At 45.6% G+C, this 18,755-nt stretch overlaps 1 protein-coding gene across 16 annotated transcripts in view; it reads right to left on the bottom strand.

Annotated features, from left to right (window-relative positions):
- The window catches only part of LDB3 (LIM domain binding 3), a 303,819-nt gene that overhangs the window by 12,092 nt on the left and 272,972 nt on the right, over window positions 1–18,755 (bottom strand). The window lies entirely within an intron of this gene.

The raw sequence follows: 18,755 nt of genomic DNA, 5'->3' as shown, positions 1-18,755 counted from the left end.
AAGGGCTCTGTATATGGAGTCAACAAACTATTCTACGATAATTTGTTCTCCGAGAGTCAACTAGCTCTCCTTCCCTCCCAAATCTAAGGCTAAGTAATACTGAACAGCCACATATGGAGTATTACCATGTTCAGCAGAAATTGTGTAACAAAATTTTGTGCCATTTTCACCCCTTTCCCCATGTGAAAATGTAAAATCTGGGGCTAAAGAACAATTTTTGTGTTAAAAATGTAATTATTTTTTCTTCACTGCCCAATGGTATAAAATTCTGTGTCACACCTGTGGTGTCAATATGATCACTGCACCCTTAGATATATTCAATGAGAGGTGTAGTTTGAAAAATGGGGTCACTTATGGGGGTGGTTCTAGCTGTTCTGGCACCTCAGGGGTTCTTCCAGAGGTTCATGGCACTCGCAAACCATAACAGCAAAATCTCCACTTTAATATAGCACTCTTTCCCTTCTGAGCTTTGCACTGTACCAGAGAAGTATTTCCAAATTACATGTAGGTTATTGGAGTACTCGGGTGTAATTGGACAATAAACTGTGTGGTCCATTTTTTCCAATTAGCCATAATGCAAATTAAAAACTTGGGGCTAAAGCAACATTTTAGTGGAAAAATATAATTATTCTTTTTTCATCATTTTTATTGAAAAAATGACCAAGTATGGAATGGACAAGGCAACTGTTAGGTGGATTCATAAGTGGCTTAGTGATCGGACTCAAAGAGTGGTCGTAAATGGCTTCACATCCAGTTGGATGAATGTCTCAAGTGGGGTACCACAGGGCTCTGTCCTGGGACCTGTATTGTTCAACATCTTTATCAATGATTTAGATGAAGGAATTGAGGGTAAACTGATTAAATTTGCTGATGACACAAAGCTAGGAGGGATAGCTAACACTAGAGAAGAGAGAAAGAGGATTCAAAAATACCTAAATAAACTGGAGCAGTGGGCAGCAACTAACAGAATGGTTTTTAACAGGGAAAAATGCATAGTACTACATCTGGGCAATAAAAATGAAAAAAGCATATACAGAATGGGAGGAATAGAGCTAAGCAACAGCACATGTGAAAAAGACTTAGGTATACTAATAGATCATAGACTGAACATGAGTCAACAGTGTGATGCAGCAACAAAAAAGGCAAATACAATACTGGGATGTATTAACAGAAGTATCCAGTCTAGATCACGTGAAGTCATTATCGCACTTTACTCCTCTTTGGTCAAACCTCATCTGGAATACTGTGTTCAATTTTGGGCACCACATTTTAAAAAAGACATTGACAAACTGGAGCAAGTTCAGAGAAGAGCGACCAGAATGGTGACCGGTCTGCAAACCATGTCCTATGAGGAACTGTTACAGGATTTGGGAATGTTTAGCTTGCAAAAAAGAAGACTGAGAGGAGACTTAATAGCTGTCTACAAATATCTCAAGGGCTGTCACATTGTAGAAGGATCATCTTTATTCTCATTTGCACAAGGAAAGACTAGAAGCAATGGGATGAAACTGAATGGGAGGAGACACAGATTAGATATTAGAAAAAACTTTTTGACAGTTAGGGTGATCAATGAGTGGAACAGGCTGCCATGAGAGGTGGTAAGTTCTTCAATGGACGTCTTCAAACAGAGGCTAGATAGACATCTGTCTGAGATGATTTAGTAAATCCTACATTGAGCAGGGGGTTGGACCAGATGACCCAGGAGGTCCCTTCCAACTCTACCATTCTATGATCACCCAATGGTATACAATTCTGTGAGGTACATGTGGTGTCAACATGCTCACTGCACCCATAGATGAATTCATTGAGAAGTGTAGTTTGTAAAATGGGGTAACTTATGGAGGGGTTCTGCTGCTCTAGAACATCAGGGGCTCTGCCAATGTGACACGGTACCCTCAAACCATTCCAGCAGAATCTGAACTCCATTATGGCACTTCTTCCCTTGTGAGCTTTACATTGTGCCTCAAAAGTAGTTTTTGACCACATATGGGGTATTGACATACTCAGGAGAAATTGCATAACAAATTGTGCTATCCATTTTCTCCTATTAACTATGACACTGAGTCACTAAGGTGACGCTGAGTCACTTCTCACGGACAAGCCGTGAGTCGGGATAGTCAGGAGTCCAAGGTCAATAGCCCGGGGGCTACATAATAAACAGAGGGAAGAGACAATGGCGCAGTCAAGTAACGGTCCGAGGTCTAAATACCGGGAGGATGGTAGATCAGAGCAAAAGGATTAGTCAAACGGATGGTTAGAATGAGGTCCAAGCTCAGGCAGCGATAGATCACTGAGCAAGGCACTAGGCACAGGGAAAAACAATCACACAGAGCTGAAACTATGATTGACAGCTATCTGGGACTGCCAGCTAAGTTAAATAGCTGCGCAATCAAGGAAATGTGGAGCATTTTGCGAGAGCTCAACACTTCCCAGTCTCAGATTTTATGACTGAGCTGTCAATCAAAACACAGATAGCTCAGCATGCCCATGCACCAGACTGGACAACTGAGCTGTCAATCACTGCACAGGCAGCTCAGTACGCCACTGCACTATACTGGATGACTGCGCTATCAATCACTGCGTCCTAGGACACACATGGGGGTGACATCAATACAGTACCCCCTATACTAGTGGGGCCACAGGACCCCAGATTTTCCAGGAAACTTCAGATGGAAGGCCCTGACTAACCTCTTGGCCTTCACATCTCGAGCTGGGACCCAGGATCTCTCCTCAGGTCCATATCCCCTCCGGTGGATGAGGTACTGGAGGGATTTTTGGACCTTACGAGAGTCCACAACCCTCTGAACCTCAGACTCTAAACTGCCATTAAAAACCAGAGGAGGTGGGGACAAGGGCGACACCACCGAAGGGACAAACTCCTTTAAGAGGGATTTATGAAAGACATTAAGGATGCGGAGAGATGGAGGAAGCTTCAACAAAGGCGACCTGAATAACCACGTCCAGAATTTCATAGGGACCAATGAACTTCGGACCCAACTTCGCCAATGATACCTTAAGTTTAATGTTTCTGGATGACAAGCCTAAAAATATTACCCACCGAAAATCTATCGGCCTTCCATTTTTGGTGAATCTGAGCAGTCACAATATTCTTTTGAATCTCCCTCTAGACATCCCAAAGTCTCTGCATAGTGACTTCCACCCCAGAACATTCAGAACTAATCCTAGAAAACTCACCAAAATGGGGATGAAAACCATAATTACAGAAAAACCGCAAGGTTCCAGGGGACTGATTTACCCTATTGATAAAGGCAAACTCAGCATTAGGTAAAAATGAAGACCAGTCCTCCTGCCAAGTTGCCAAAAAGCACCTTCAAATTTGTTCCAAAGATTGATTCATCCTCTCAGTCTGACCGTTGGTTTCAGGGTAGTAAGTAGAGGAAAATGACAAGTCAGTCCCCAATTTACAACAAAAAGCTCTTCAGGATTTAGAGACAAATTGCACTCCCCTATCGGACACAATGTTAAAAAGGACCCCATGTAGCCTTACAATGTGAGAAATAAACAATCTGGAAAGTGTATCTGCAAAAAATTTTTTTACACTTTAGTCTGACCGTGTTATACATTTCCCTATTAGAGGACAATGTTGCCTTTGAATATAATTTGTACCTACAAAGGATTGATTAATATGATATGACATATGATCTCTGATATGACCCTCTTATTTTGTTTTTTATTGTGTTTTTTGGGTCGTTCTATGTAATCAGGGAGGTGAAAAGATTATCTTTACATGTAACATCTGAGATACCGCATTTTTTCTCCTGAGCTTGTTTTCCTGTTTTTTTTATGTATGTTATGTAATTTTAATCATGTCTAATAAAGATGTATACATTTTAAACCAATTTTTTTTGGGGGGTAGTTCTACCTCCTTCTTTGGTGTCTGCATTAGGTAATCCTGACAAAGGATCAAAATTAGCTTGTTTGCTAAATCAGTCAAATACCACCCAAAAAGCAGTTTTCCACCAGATAAAGGCAAATCCAAGAAGAAATCCATGAAAAGATGAGTCCACGGTCTTTCTGGAATTGGTAATGGAGTCAATTCCCCGGTCGGACAGTCATGACTGACTTTAGTGGGTACACAGACTTCACAAGCAGATACATCATTATGCACGAACGGCCACCAAAAAAATCTAGCGATGTCTTTCCGTGTAGCAGTAAGCCCAGGATGACCACTCAAGACAGAATCATGAAACTCCTGTAACAGATGCAATCTTAGATACACAGGCACAAATAATTTGGACCCTGGAGTAGAGGAAGGAGCCAACGCCTGGACTTTATGGATCTCCTCTCCCAACTCCGAGGTTACCATAGAAACCACAATACCCTTAGGAAGAATGGAGGATGTAGGTTCTGGAGGACAAACTGAATCGATACTGCGAGATAATGTGTTAGTTTTCACATTCTGAAGACCACTGCCTGACTGTGATAAAGAAATTAAACCTAGAGAAAAACAAGGACCATCTGGCCTGTCTGGGACAATTCTTGACAAAATGTCCAGTGAAACCACATTACAGACAGAATCCAAGATCTTGTCTACATTTTCTCCCCACAATACGAAGGCTGGCAACTAACTACCAATGGCTTCACCTCCATTAAATGGACTGGCTCCGGAGAAGTATAACGGGCAGCCTGCTGTTCACCACATCTCTCACGGATTCTGCGGTCCAATGTATGGCCTGGGTGATGGCTTTCTCTAGAGAACAAGGGGTATTATGAATAACCAGATTGTCCTTAAGAGTCTTGGAAAGACCTTTGTGGAACTGGCACCTGAGAGCGGCATCATTTTACAGAACTTCAGTGGCCACTGCCAGAACTCAGTGTAGTAGTCCTCAGCAGTGTGGCCCCCCTGTGCCAGATTCATGATCTTTGCCTCGGCGACCTGGATCCTGTCGGGTTTATCAGAGATCAGACCTAAAGTGTCAAAAAAGGAGTCCACCGAAGACTGTTTTGGGACCTGTGGGGACAAGGAAAATGCCCTGGACTGAGGGCCCCCACGAAGTAGGGACATAATTATTCCCACTCGCTCGGAAATCATCCCTTGTCGACCGGGGATACAGGGTAAAAAATAACCTACAGCTCTCCCGGAATACCCTAAACTGTTTATTTTTCTCTCACACATTGATCCGGAAGGGACTTTACTGGTTCTGGAGAGACCAACTGTGCATCAGAGGGTACTGACGCCACAGCCACTCCTGGCAGAGGAGGGCTAGAGGAAGTTTTCATAAGGCTATGTGCCCACGATGTAGAAATGCTCAGGATTTTTTCCTGAGCATTTCTGCATCTCCCTGGCAGAAAAAAACTCATGCGGATTGTACATGCGTTTTCCTGCCAGGGACATGAGGAAGTGAAGCGTTCTTCACTTGCATTTCCGCATGCGGGTTGACAAGCGCTTTCCAAGCGATTTTAGCATCACTTGGAAAGTGCTTGTCAACTTGGTCACACTATATAAATCCATGCAAACGGCATGGATTTATATAGTGTGACCGTAAAGAATGTTTAAAAATAAAAAATAATATCTATACTTACCTTCCGATGGCCCCCGCAGTCTTGATTCCCTCTGTCCCGGCTGCCGGCAGCGGTACACTGAAGGACCTGACCCGTCACATGACTATGACGTCAGCGCAGGTCCTTCATTCCATCGCGAACTGCCGGCAAGCAAGGAGGAGCGCAGCGCGGGCCGCCAGAAGATAAGTATACATTTATTTTTTATTTTATTCATTTTTTTTTACAGTTTTCTATGGTACCCGGGTCCGGAGGAGAGTCTCCTCTTCTTTAGACCTGAGTACCATCCGCACATTAGAACGCATGGAATGCGCATCTACATATACAGTGATGCGTAATCCATGCGATCTAATGCAAGTCAATGGCGGCGAAAACGCCTCACTTCCGCAAAATAATTGGTAGTGCTGCGTTTTTTTCCGTAATGATAATCCGCAGCGGAAATTTCCGCAGCATGTGCACAGCACATGCGGATTATCATTGGGGAACATGGCAGGCCTTCTACCATGCATTTTTTAAGCATTTCTGCAGCGTTTTTGCCGCTGCTGAAACGCTTAAAAAAACGCATCGTGGGCACAGCCTAAAACTAATTATTTGACCCTGCAACTGGTACTGTGATGATTCCAGACTCTGGCATTGCTTAGCTTGGCTCCATACTGGTGAAAAAGGGAAAAACATATTGGTTAGCCATAATGGGGTGCTGAGTCACTTCTCACAGACAAGCCGTGAGTCAGGATAGTCAGGAGTCCAAGGTCCATAGCCAAGAGGGTACGTTATAAACAGAGGGAAGAGACAAAGGAATAGTCAAGTAACAGTCTGAGGTCAAAATACTGGGAGAATAGTGGATCAGAGCAAAAGGATTAGACAAGTGGATGGTCAGAACGAGGTCGTAGGTCAGGCAGCAATAGATCAATGAGCAAGGCACTAGGCACAGGGAAAAATAATTACACAGAGCTGAAGCTACGGCTGACAGCTATCTAGGACTGCTAGCTGAGCAATCAAGAGAATGTGGAGCATCTGGCGAGAGCTCAGCACCTCACAGTTTCAGATTGAACGATCGAGCTGTCAATCAAAACACAGACAGCGAAGCATGCCCCTGCACCAGACTGGACAACTGAGCTGTCAATCACTGCATCCTAAGACACACTGAGGGGTGGAATTGTTACATTATCCCTTTTGAAAATTAAAAACTTGGGGCCAAAGAAACATTTTAGTGGAAAATTGGTAATTTTCCATTTACTCAGCCCAATTTTATATAATTGTATACAATTCTGTGAGTTGCCAGAGGGTTAAAAATACTCACTACACCCCTAGATGAATTCCTCAGGATGTCTTGTTTTCAAAATAAGGTTACTTGTGGGGCTTTCTGCTGTTTAGGCATGTCAGGAGCCTTCCAATGTGACATGGCATCTGCAGTTTACTCAAGCCAAAATTGTGCTCCAGAATTCAATTGGTGCTCCTTCCCTTCCGAGCCCTGCCGTGTGCCCAAATAGTAGTTTTCCCCCACATATGGGGTATCTGTGTATTCAGGGGAAATCGCACAACAGATTATGTTATGGTCCATTTTCTCCTGTTACCCATATGAAAATGAAAAATTTGGGGCTAAAGAAATATTTTTGGGTGAAAAATTTAGATTTTTTATTTTCACGGTTCAAAGTTATAAAATTCTGTGAAGCACCTTGCACATTCATGGTGCTCACCATACCTCTAGATAAGTTCCTTGAGTTCCTTGAGGGGTGTAGTTTCCAAAATGAGGTAAATTGTGGGGGATTTACACTGTTTAGGCACATCAGGGGCTCTGCAAACACGACATCCCTGATTTCGCTAACCAAAAGTTGATTGGTGCTCTTTCCCTTCAGAGCCCTGCTGTGCGCCAAATAATAGTTTTGCGTCACATATGGGGTATTGTACTCAGGATAAACTTCACAACAAATTGTACAGTCCATTTTCTCATGTTACCCATTTGAAAATGCAAACTTTGGGACTAAAACAATATTTTTGTGGGAAAAAGTAAAATTTTAATTTTTTCCTTCCACATTGCTTTGACTCTGGTGAAGCCCCTAAAGGGTGTATAAACTTCTTGAATGCGGTTTTGAGCACTCTGAGGGGTGTAGTTTTTAAAATGCTGTCACTTTTGTGTAATCTCTGGCACATGGGCCCCTCAAAGTCACTTCAAATGGGATGTGGTCTCTAAAAAAAATTGGTTTTGTAAATTTTGTTGGAAAAATGAGAAATAGCTGATAAAATTTTAACCATCTAACATCCTAATAAAAAAATATGTTTCAGAAATGATGCTGATGTGATGTAGACATGTGGTAAATGTTCTTGATTAACTTTTTTGTGTGTTATAACTATCTTGTTTAAGGGCATAAAAAGTTTGAAAATTGCTACATTTTCAAATTTTTTTTTTCTTCAAATTTTCAATATCTTCATAAATAATTGCAAATTATATCGATCAGAAGTTACCATTAACATAAAGTACAACACACACTGAAATGTTCCAGAGTTGTCACTTCATAAATTGACACTGGTCAGAATTAAAAAAAACTGGTCTGGTCAGGAAAGTGAAAACTGGCTGGGGGGTGAAGGTTTAACTATTATTTCGTAGTTCTAGCATTCCTGATGCCTGTGTTTGGCATTTTACATATTTCAATCAATCTCTCTCAGATTAGTAAATTAATTGAAACATCTACATTGCAATATACACAATTTCTTTTTTACCCTTTGTTGTTCTGAGTCTTGAATATTACTGTGAGGCACACTATCATGTGAGCCTGTGAGCTTTCTAGCTGATGCATTCTTTTGCATTGTATAAAATAGCAGCAGACATGTTTGACAATTGTTCAAATTCGCAAGAATTTGACTAAAATTCAATTTGCATTGGATCATTTCACTAATAGCAAATGCATAGGCTTCTATGCTGCACCTCTACATGGAAATCAGAATTAATCAGTCTTTTAGACTTAGGGAACATTTACATTACACAATTTTATGGCATTAAATGAAACACAATTGCAAAATTGATTTTTAATCCCAAATACATGCAATCAAGTTGAATAAAATGTTGTCCCCAAAGGTGGACAACCCCTTTAGGAACTGTACAACAGATATTATAAGCTTGTCTTCAGTCATATTAGGATATTAGGGGCACATGTTAGCATTCATATTAAGCACACTTCTACTGATGCCGATTTAGATCCATTGATGAGGTATGGCTGGAGGGCTGGTGTAACATACCTGGCGGCGTCCTTGCATAGTGGTCCATTTCCCACTGTGCAGGAGCGCGCACTTGATCTCTTGTCCGGAATGTCTCTCTGGCTTCCCTCCATGCTGTCTGTTTGTGTCTGTCTCTGCTGCTTAAGGGCGGCGCCCGATCACTTCCTGCTTTTTGTACCTGCTGTGGGTCACACCCCTTGTGCGTCCTCAGCCTATTGCTGTCTGACACTTGGTATATAGCTCAGCAGCTCCCTTCTATCCCTGCCTGAGCATAGTGTTTTCCTTCAGTGTGTGTTTTCACTCTGAAGGTGCCAGGTCCCGTCTTTGTTTCCTTGTCTGCCTTTCCTGGAGGCTGTATTTCCAGGCCTGTCTGAACTTAGTCCTGTATGTCTCCTGCTTTGCGATATCAGCTCCCGTGTCTGAACTGTGTCCTGTATGTCTCCTGCTTTGCGGTATTAGTTCCCGTGTCTGAACTGAGTCCTTTCTGTGTATCTTGTCTGTCCTGTCTGAACACGCTCCTAGCCTGTTCCTCCCGCCTTCTAGGGGCCGATTACCTAGACCCGCTCCTGTATCTTGTCTGTCCTGTCTGAACACGCTCCTTGCCTGTTCGTCCCGCCTCTCTGGGGGCAGTATTCCCAGACCCGCTCCTGTATCCCGCTGCAGTGTCGGTCTCCTCCGTACATTCAGTTCCAGTCTGAACTCTCTCCTATCCTTTACCTGTTTTGCCTCTATGCCCGTTCCCTTCCTTTTTCTGCAGAGTCTGAACTCGTACCTATCTCCTGCCTGTTGTCTCTGTACTCCCGTTTGTGAGTTTATGGTCCACTCGCTACTTCACTGCAAGTACCCTGTGGGTGTCTGGCTCTGCCTTTCCCTTCCTGTCTGTTCAGTGTGAACAGAGCCCTGTCCTCCCTGCTCAGCCTTGTCTGCACTCTAGTTGTGCTTGCCTGTACCCCTCTGCCTGTATTGTTCCTGAATCCCGGTGTGTACTGGGTCCTATCCCGCCTTTTTTCCTACTTGCTAGTGCCTCCCTGTCTGCACTCTAGCTGTGCTTACCTTTACCCGCCTGCCTGCATAACCGCCTGCCTGCATACCCGCCTGCCTGCATACCTGCCTGCCTGCATACCAGTCTGTGTGCCAGTCTACCAGTCTGTTCCTGTATTCCCCTGTGTGGGTCAACAGCCGTGTCCGGGGTCTGTCCTGGAGTAGCACCTGGTCCCTCTGCCCGGTTCCTCCTCGGTGCTCTGGCGTCGTATGCCGTCGTGCCACCTTGGTCGGATCGGGTAGATACTTAGTTACGCCCCTCCAGGCATTCACTCTCCGGCACGGTCCAGTGGAATCACTACCAGTCACATGCACACGCCGCTCTAGCCCGGGCGTGTGCATAACAGCATGCTCAGGCCATGGTTCCCGTTGAGCCCCACGGCCTTCGCTCTCTGAGAAGTTTTTCCAGCAAATACATGCATTAAAATAAATAAATAAATTTTTTTTTCCCTTTAGCTGAGTTCCAGGCGAATTACGCACCCGTCCAGATGGATCTATCAGCTCTCGTTCCTGCGGATCCGCCACGTTACTATGGGGATCCAAGACAGTGTCGTGCATTTGTGGAGCAATGCATGCTACACTTTAAGGCCTACCCTCTCTATTTTCCTTCCGATTGGGCTAAAGTGGCCTTTATGATTGACTACCTAGCGGGTGATGCCTTGAAATGGGTCACCCCCCTATGGGAAGCATGGGATCCTGTCATCCTTGACCTGCAGGCCTTCCTGGTGGCCTTTCGTATGGTCTTCGAGGACCCTAACTCTGAAGCCCCTGCTGAAGCTTCACTTCCCAATATCCCGGAGCAGCCCCGTCAGGTAATGTGTGTGGGTAGCGCAATAGTTCTCCAGCCCAATGAGACTACTGCCCACCCAGAATCCTCACAGGGTGACTACGCTTTCCGGAATACTTCTCCCAACCTCAAGAGGCAGTCCAGACGTGCTAGACTTAGAGGCAAGCAGTCACGCCAGGGTCTGTCCTCCCTGAGACCTCCTGAACCCTTCGGGGTGCTACCTGGTAGCGAAAGGACAGAGACTCTCCTATACTCTGTACCTGATACCTCGCTCGCTTCGTCCAGTGAGTCCAACCTAGTGTACTCCGAAGCAGAGGTTACTCCCGAGTCTCTACACCCCTCCGACCAGGCGGAGGACCTCCAGTTGTGTTCTGAACCCTTCGGGGTGCCACCTGGTGGTGAATGGACAGAGACTTTCCTATATCCTGGATCTGATACCTCACTCGCTTCGTCCAGTGAGTCCAACCTAGTGTACTCCGAAGCAGAGGTTACTCCCGAGTCTCTACACCCCTCCGACCAGGCGGAGGACCTCCAGTTGTGTTCAGAACCCTTCGGGGTGCCACCTGGTGGTGAATGGACAGAGACTTTCCTATATCCTGGACCTGATACCTCGCTCGCTTCGTCCAGTGAGTCCAACCTAGTGTACTCCGAAGCAGAGGTTACTCCCGAGTCTCTACACCCCTTGGACCAGGCGGAGGACCTCCAGCTGTGTTCAGAACCCTTCGGGGTGCCACCTGGTGGTGAATGGACAGAGACTTTCCTATACTCGGTACCCGATACCTCGCCTGCTTCCTCCAGTGAGTCCAACCTAGTGTACTCCGAAGCAGAGGTTACTCCCGAGTCTCTACACCCCTCCGACCAGGCGGAAGACCTCCAGTTGTGTTCAGAACCCTTCGGGGTGCCACCTGGTGGTGAATGGACAGAGACTTTCCTATACTCGGTACCCGATACCTCGCCTGCTTCCTCCAGTGAGTCCGACCTAGTGTACTCCGAAGCAGAGGTTACTCCCGAGTCTCTACACCCCTCCGACCAGGCGGAGGACCTCCAGTTGTGTTCAGAACCCTTCGGGGTGCCACCTGGTGGTGAATGGACAGAGACTTTCCTATTTCCTGTACCTGATACCTCGCCTGCTTCCTCCAGTGAGTCCGACCTAGTGTACTCTGAAGCAGATGTTTTCTCTGAGCCTCAGTACTCTTCTGACCCGGCGGAGGACCTCCAGTTGTTTCCTGAATCCTCCGGGGTACCACCAGATAACAAAGAGACAGTGACTTTTCCTCATTATGTACCTGATAACCCGTCTATTTCTTCCTGTGAGCTTGACAAGATGTACCTCGAAGCAGAGATTACCCTCAAGTCTCTGTCCCCCTCCAACCCAGTGAACGACTGGTCCTCGAATTCCCTGCGGAAGATTCTGGCAGGCCTGAAGAAGAGGGGGCGTAAGGGGGGAGGTACTGTAACATACCTGGCGGCGTCCTTGCATAGTGGTCCATTTCCCACTGTGCAGGAGCGCGCACTTGATCTCCTGTCCGGAATGTCTCTCTGGCTTCCCTCCATGCTGTCTGTTTGTGTCTGTCTCTGCTGCTTAAGGGCGGCGCCCGATCACTTCCTGCTTTTTGTACCTGCTGTGGGTCACACCCCTTGTGCGTCCTCAGCCTATTGCTGTCTGACACTTGGTATATAGCTCAGCAGCTCCCTTCTATCCCTGCCTGAGCATAGTGTTTTCCTTCAGTGTGTGTTTTCACTCTGAAGGTGCCAGGTCCCGTCTTTGTTTCCTTGTCTGCCTTTCCTGGAGGCTGTATTTCCAGGCCTGTCTGAACTTAGTCCTGTATGTCTCCTGCTTTGCGATATCAGCTCCCGTGTCTGAACTGTGTCCTGTATGTCTCCTGCTTTGCGGTATTAGTTCCCGTGTCTGAACTGAGTCCTTTCTGTGTATCTTGTCTGTCCTGTCTGAACACGCTCCTAGCCTGTTCCTCCCGCCTTCTAGGGGCCGATTACCTAGACCCGCTCCTGTATCTTGTCTGTCCTGTCTGAACACGCTCCTTGCCTGTTCGTCCCGCCTCTCTGGGGGCAGTATTCCCAGACCCGCTCCTGTATCCCGCTGCAGTGTCGGTCTCCTCCGTACATTCAGTTCCAGTCTGAACTCTCTCCTATCCTTTACCTGTTTTGCCTCTATGCCCGTTCCCTTCCTTTTTCTGCAGAGTCTGAACTCGTACCTATCTCCTGCCTGTTGTCTCTGTACTCCCGTTTGTGAGTTTATGGTCCACTCGCTACTTCACTGCAAGTACCCTGTGGGTGTCTGGCTCTGCCTTTCCCTTCCTGTCTGTTCAGTGTGAACAGAGCCCTGTCCTCCCTGCTCAGCCTTGTCTGCACTCTAGTTGTGCTTGCCTGTACCCCTCTGCCTGTATTGTTCCTGAATCCCGGTGTGTACTGGGTCCTATCCCGCCTTTTTTCCTACTTGCTAGTGCCTCCCTGTCTGCACTCTAGCTGTGCTTACCTTTACCCGCCTGCCTGCATAACCGCCTGCCTGCATACCCGCCTGCCTGCATACCCGCCTGCCTGCATACCAGTCTGTGTGCCAGTCTACCAGTCTGTTCCTGTATTCCCCTGTGTGGGTCAACAGCCGTGTCCGGGGTCTGTCCTGGAGTAGCACCTGGTCCCTCTGCCCGGTTCCTCCTCGGTGCTCTGGCGTCGTATGCCGTCGTGCCACCTTGGTCGGATCGGGTAGATACTTAGTTACGCCCCTCCAGGCATTCACTCTCCGGCACGGTCCAGTGGAATCACTACCAGTCACATGCACACGCCGCTCTAGCCCGGGCGTGTGCATAACAGCTGGGAATTATGACCAAAATTTGATTGGTAAAATATTGGTAAAATATGACTGAATTCAGATAAAGATTAAAATGTTGTACACCTTTGGTAAAATACCATCTAAAATCACTGCACAATATTATATATCATAACACTGCCTTATTTCCAAACTGCATACATGGATCCATGAAGGAAGCCATAAGAGAATCATTTCCAAGACATGGTTCCCAAATATTGAAGCCTCCTCTTTGAACAGTGCAGTGATAAACGGAGCAAGATAAAGTCATGTTTTTCTCTGTTGTTCTGCCAGGTTTTTTCCTAATCTTGCTAATATAGTGCATTGTGACCTTGTAATGCACTATTGGGTCTATTCACAGTTTGGGAGTGTTATCTGGACAGAATGTCTGAAGTTTATGACCTAACACATGGCACTGAGTGTTCTTTTACAGTAAACTGTAGGAGTATCTGTATTCCAGCAGTTTCTCAAAGCAATAAAACAAGGCCAAGTGCAATAATCTATGGTAATGGTGAGCACAGCATACTTCAAAGCTTGTGTAGTGTACAACTAGACATACCTATCTCACAAGCTTGTTTTCTTCTCATTGACCTCAAAGACATTACAAAGAGCAATATAAGATATCAGATACCCAAATCTGGTGCATGGCTATATAAGAGCTACTTAATGTCAATTTTTCCTGTTTTCAAGATGATTTGGAATATTGGCCAAGTTACACATCCATTTACAGATGCCCTTTGTGCAACGTTAGGCTTCCTTAAGGTCCGGTCTTGCCACAGCCTGTTTTGGGGTTCCTGATCAAGCCCCAGTTTTTCAAATCTGATTTGTAAATTTATGTGATAATAATTTAGGAATGCTTCAACATATCCCAGTGATTCTGAGATTGTGTTTTAATTACACATTGTACTTTATGATAATGGTCAGTTTAGGTCGATTTGAATTTACATTTATTTATGAAAAGATCTGAAATTTGTCAAAAATGTAGAAAAATTAGCAAGTTTTTAACTTTAAAATTGTATGCCCCTAAAATAGTCATAACACAATAAAACATTAGTAAAAAAAACTTTTACCATATATCAAGTTTATATTTTAACCATCTTTTTTAAAAAAAAATGATAGAAGGCTTAAAAGTTAATCAGCAATTTTTCATCAAAGTTCATAAAACTTTTTTTTTTACCATTTCACTTTGAGGTGACTTTGAAGGACCTATATGTAACAAAAACCATAAACAAACCCCTTTTTAAAAACTACACCCCTCAAAGTATTCAACACCACATAAGTTTGCTAACCCTTCAGGTGCTTCACAAGATATACTCCAAAGCAGAATGAAAACATTTTTTTTTTTTTCTACCAAAATTTTGCTCTAGCCCAAAATGTTTCATTTCCACAAGGGTAAGAGGAGAAAATAGACGCCAAAATTTGTTGTGAAATTTCTCCTGAGCACATTAATGAAACTACCATCTGGGCACAAAGCAATGTTAGGAAGAGAAGGAGCACTATTTGACGTCTGGAGAAAACAATTGCCCGGAATAGATTGCAAGCACCATGCCCCATTTGTAGAGCTCCTGAGGTGCCAAAACAGCAGAAATCTCAAGAGAATATATTTGGAAACTAAATTAAAAATTACACTTTTTCCACTAGAATGTTGATTTGGCCTTAAATTTTTCATTTTCACAAGTATAATAGGAGAGAATAGACCCCAAAATTTGTTGTGCCTTTTCTCTTTGTGGTCAGAAACTACTAATTGGCACATAGCAGGGATCGAAAAGGGAGAGAATGCTATTTGACTTTAAGAGCACAAATATGGCTGTAATAGATTGCGGGTGCCAAGTCGCATTTGCAGTGCCCCTAAGGTGCCAAAACAGCAGAAACTCACCACAAGTGACACTATTTTTGAAAGTATACCACTAAAGGAATTCATCTAGTGATGTGATAAATGTCAGGTCTTGGAAAGGAAGGAGTTCTATTTGATTTGTGGAGCACAAAATTGGGTAAAATAAATTGTAGTCTTGGAAGGGAAAAAGTAAAAAAGGCATAGAAAAGTTAAATAAAGTATGTAAAAAAGTAAAAAAGCGCACACAAATCACAGAAATCAGTTTTGCCACTAAAAATGCAGCCTTTAGGGTAAAACAGAAAAACAAAAAACATTTTGGGGTGGAAAATAGGAAAAACATTTTTTTTAATAAAATGGTGCACCTTATAATCCGTTTTAATGGTAGCTTACTTGGGGAGTGGTGGAGCAGGGTCACAGGAGCCAAGGTCACTGCTTCAAGAGATCAGCGGTGGCAGGAGTGGGGCAATGCTGCGGGCCCTATCCTCTAAGAAGAGTCACTGATTCAAGAGGACTGCAGCGATGGGGTCACAGCTTCAGGAGGTTGTGGCAGGAGCAGGGCGACGCTGTGAGCCCCGTCTTCTCAGAAGAAGTAGGAGGTGATTGGAGATCCCCTCTACCGTACATATCCCTGCGGTGGGCTTTGGGAAAATGTCCACCGGAGGCGGCGCATGCACAAATTGAGCCCTCAAGAGATACGATCTCATCTCCCAAAATCTCAATCTGTGCATGCACCACCTCCGGTGGCCATTTTTCCAAAGCCCACCTCAGGGATATGTATGGGAGAGGGACATCCGCTCACCGCCAACTTCTTCTGAGAGGACGAGGCCCACAGCGTCGCCCCACTCCTGCTGAAGCCGCCGTCAACTTCCTGAAGCTGTGACCCCGCTCCACCACTGCTGCCCCAAAGGTAAAATACTGTACTTTCGGATTATAAGATGCACCACATTTTTTGGGAAAAAGTGTGCTTATAATCCGAAAAAATATGGTACACATAATTGGTATCGTCGTGTCCGGAACCACCCAAACTTTAAAACTGTCATGTTACTTATTCTGTATGGTGAACACTGTAAAAAAATTTTTTAGAAAAAACACGACGAAATATGTAGATTCTTCATCCTACTGACGCACAAAAAATTAAAAAAAGCGATCAAAAAGTCATATGTAAACATATATATGTATATATATATATATATATATATATACTGTATATACACTGCTCAAAAATAAAAGGGAACACTTAAACAACAGAATATAACTCCAAGTAAATCAAACTTCTGTGAAATCAAACTGTCCACTTAGGAAGCAACACTGATTGACAATCAATTTCACATGCTGTTGTGCAAATGGAATAGGCAATAGATGGAAATTATTGGCAATTATCAAGACACACTCAATAAAGGAGTGGTTCCGCAGGTGGGGACCACAGACCACATCTCAGTTCCAATGCTTTCTGGCTGATGTTTTGGTCACTTTTGAATGTTGGTTGTGCTTTCACACTCGTGGTAGCATGAGACGGACTCTACAACCCACAGAAGTTGCTCAGGTAGTGCAGCTCATCCAGGATGGCACATCAATGCGAGCTGTGGCAAGAAGGTTTGCTGTGTCTGTCAGCCTAGTGTCCAGAGGCTGTAGGCGCTACCATGAGACAGGCCAGTACACCAGGAGACGTGGAGGGGACCATAGGATGGCAACAACCCAGCAGCAGGACCGCTACCTCTGCCTTTGTGCAAGGAGGAACAGGAGGAGCACTGCCAGAGCCCTGCAAAATGACCTCCCGCTGGCCACAAATGTGCATGTGTCTGCACAAACAGTTAGAAACCGACTCCATGAGGGTGGTATGAGGGCCCAACGTCCACAGATGGGGGTTGTGCTCACAGCCCAACACTGTGCAGGACGCTTGGCATTTGCCACAGAACACCAGGATTGGCAAAGTTGCCACTGGCGCCCTGTGCTCTTCACAGATGAAAGCAGGTTCACACTGAGCACATGTGACAGACGTGACAGAGCCTGGAGATGCCGTGGAGAGCGATCTGCTTCCTGCAACATCCTTCAGCATGACCGGTTTGGCAGTGGGTCAGTAATTGTGTGGGGTGGCATTTCTTTGGAGGGCCGCACAGCCCTCCATGTGCTCGCCAGAGGTAGCCTGACTGCCATTAGGTGCCGAGATGAGATCCTCAGACCCCTTGTGAGATCATATGCTGGTGCGGTTGGCCCTGGGTTCCTCCTAATGCAGGACAATGCCAGACTTCATGTGGCTGGAGTGTGTCAGCAGTTCCTGCAAGATGAAGGCATTGAAGCTATGGACTGGCCCGCCCGTTCCCCAGGCCTGAATCCGATTGAGCACATCTGGAAAAATCTGGAAAATCATGTCTCGTTCCATCCACCACAGACTGTCCAGGAGTTGGCGGATGCTTTAGTCCAGGTCTGGGAGGAGATACCACAGGAGACCATCCGCAACCTCATCAGGAGCATGCCCAGGCATTGTAGGGAGGTCATACAGGCACATGGAGGCACACACAATACTGAGCCTCATTTTGACTTGTTTTAAGGATATTACATCAAAGTTGGATCAGGCTGTAGTGTGTTTTTCCACTTTAATTTTGGGGGTGACTCCAAATCCAGGCCTCCATTGGTTAATAAATTTGATTTCCATTGATAATTTTTGTGTGATTTTGTTGTCAGCACATTCACATGTTTTATTTGAGTGTTCCCTTTATTTTTTTGAGCAGTGTATATGTGGCACCCCAGGGGTCTGGTTTCCACAGTAATGTAATGTTATGTCTGAGAGCAGGTGGGAGGTCCTTTGGTCAGGGATCCTGTGCATGCCACACCTCCTGCCCAGTCTTGGGAGGGGAAGAACTTCCCCTATATAAACCCGGGGCTGAAGCAGGGTTAGTCAGTCAAGGAGAGTAGAGACAAGAAACAGTCACAGGAAGAAACAGCAGAAGCTCAGTGGGAGCAATACTACTACAAGTCAGGGGCTGGCAGCTGCAGAGCTCGCCCTGACTGAGAAGCTTTCTTACCGGACCGGCGTCCGAGGCTGTGGGGACTAACTCTTACCCAGCAGCAGAAGCCGACCGGCAGGGGATTTCAGGTCCTCAGGCCCAGAAACCCGAAGGCACGGTCACACGCGTGGGACCAGCGCCGCCATCGTGGAGCGGAAGCCATTAGAAGGCCCCGAGTCACCGGCCATACGGGTGAGCACCACACGGTACACTCAGGGACGTGGGCTACTTATATCCGCTTCTAGCAAGGTAGCCAGAAGAGTACAGTCAGTTTGGGAGGCCTACAACTCCGCCTGGCCAGGGGAGATCCCATCTGCTCAAGGACTGACCAGGCCCCGTTCGCTAGCAAGTACTCCGGGAGGGTCTATCGTTGTTACCAGTAAAGACCCTGAATTACACCGCACCGTCTCTGAGTGGTTCCTGCTACCCTCATCTTCCACGTCGGCTGCCCTGAGGCCATACCCCTCCCGTTGGGGGTTATACTATCACGCTGCACAATTCTACACCGGCCTCAGCGGTCTGCCCTGCAGC

The sequence above is a fragment of the Phyllobates terribilis genome, unplaced genomic scaffold (genome assembly GCF_046119375.1).
Source record: "Phyllobates terribilis strain yellow unplaced genomic scaffold, ASM4611937v1 Scaffold_5__5_contigs__length_657084704, whole genome shotgun sequence".
Lineage (NCBI taxonomy): Eukaryota > Metazoa > Chordata > Amphibia > Anura > Dendrobatidae > Phyllobates > Phyllobates terribilis.
Note: the sequence above shows the minus strand (reverse complement) of the source record. Positions and strands in the feature narration are given on the sequence as shown.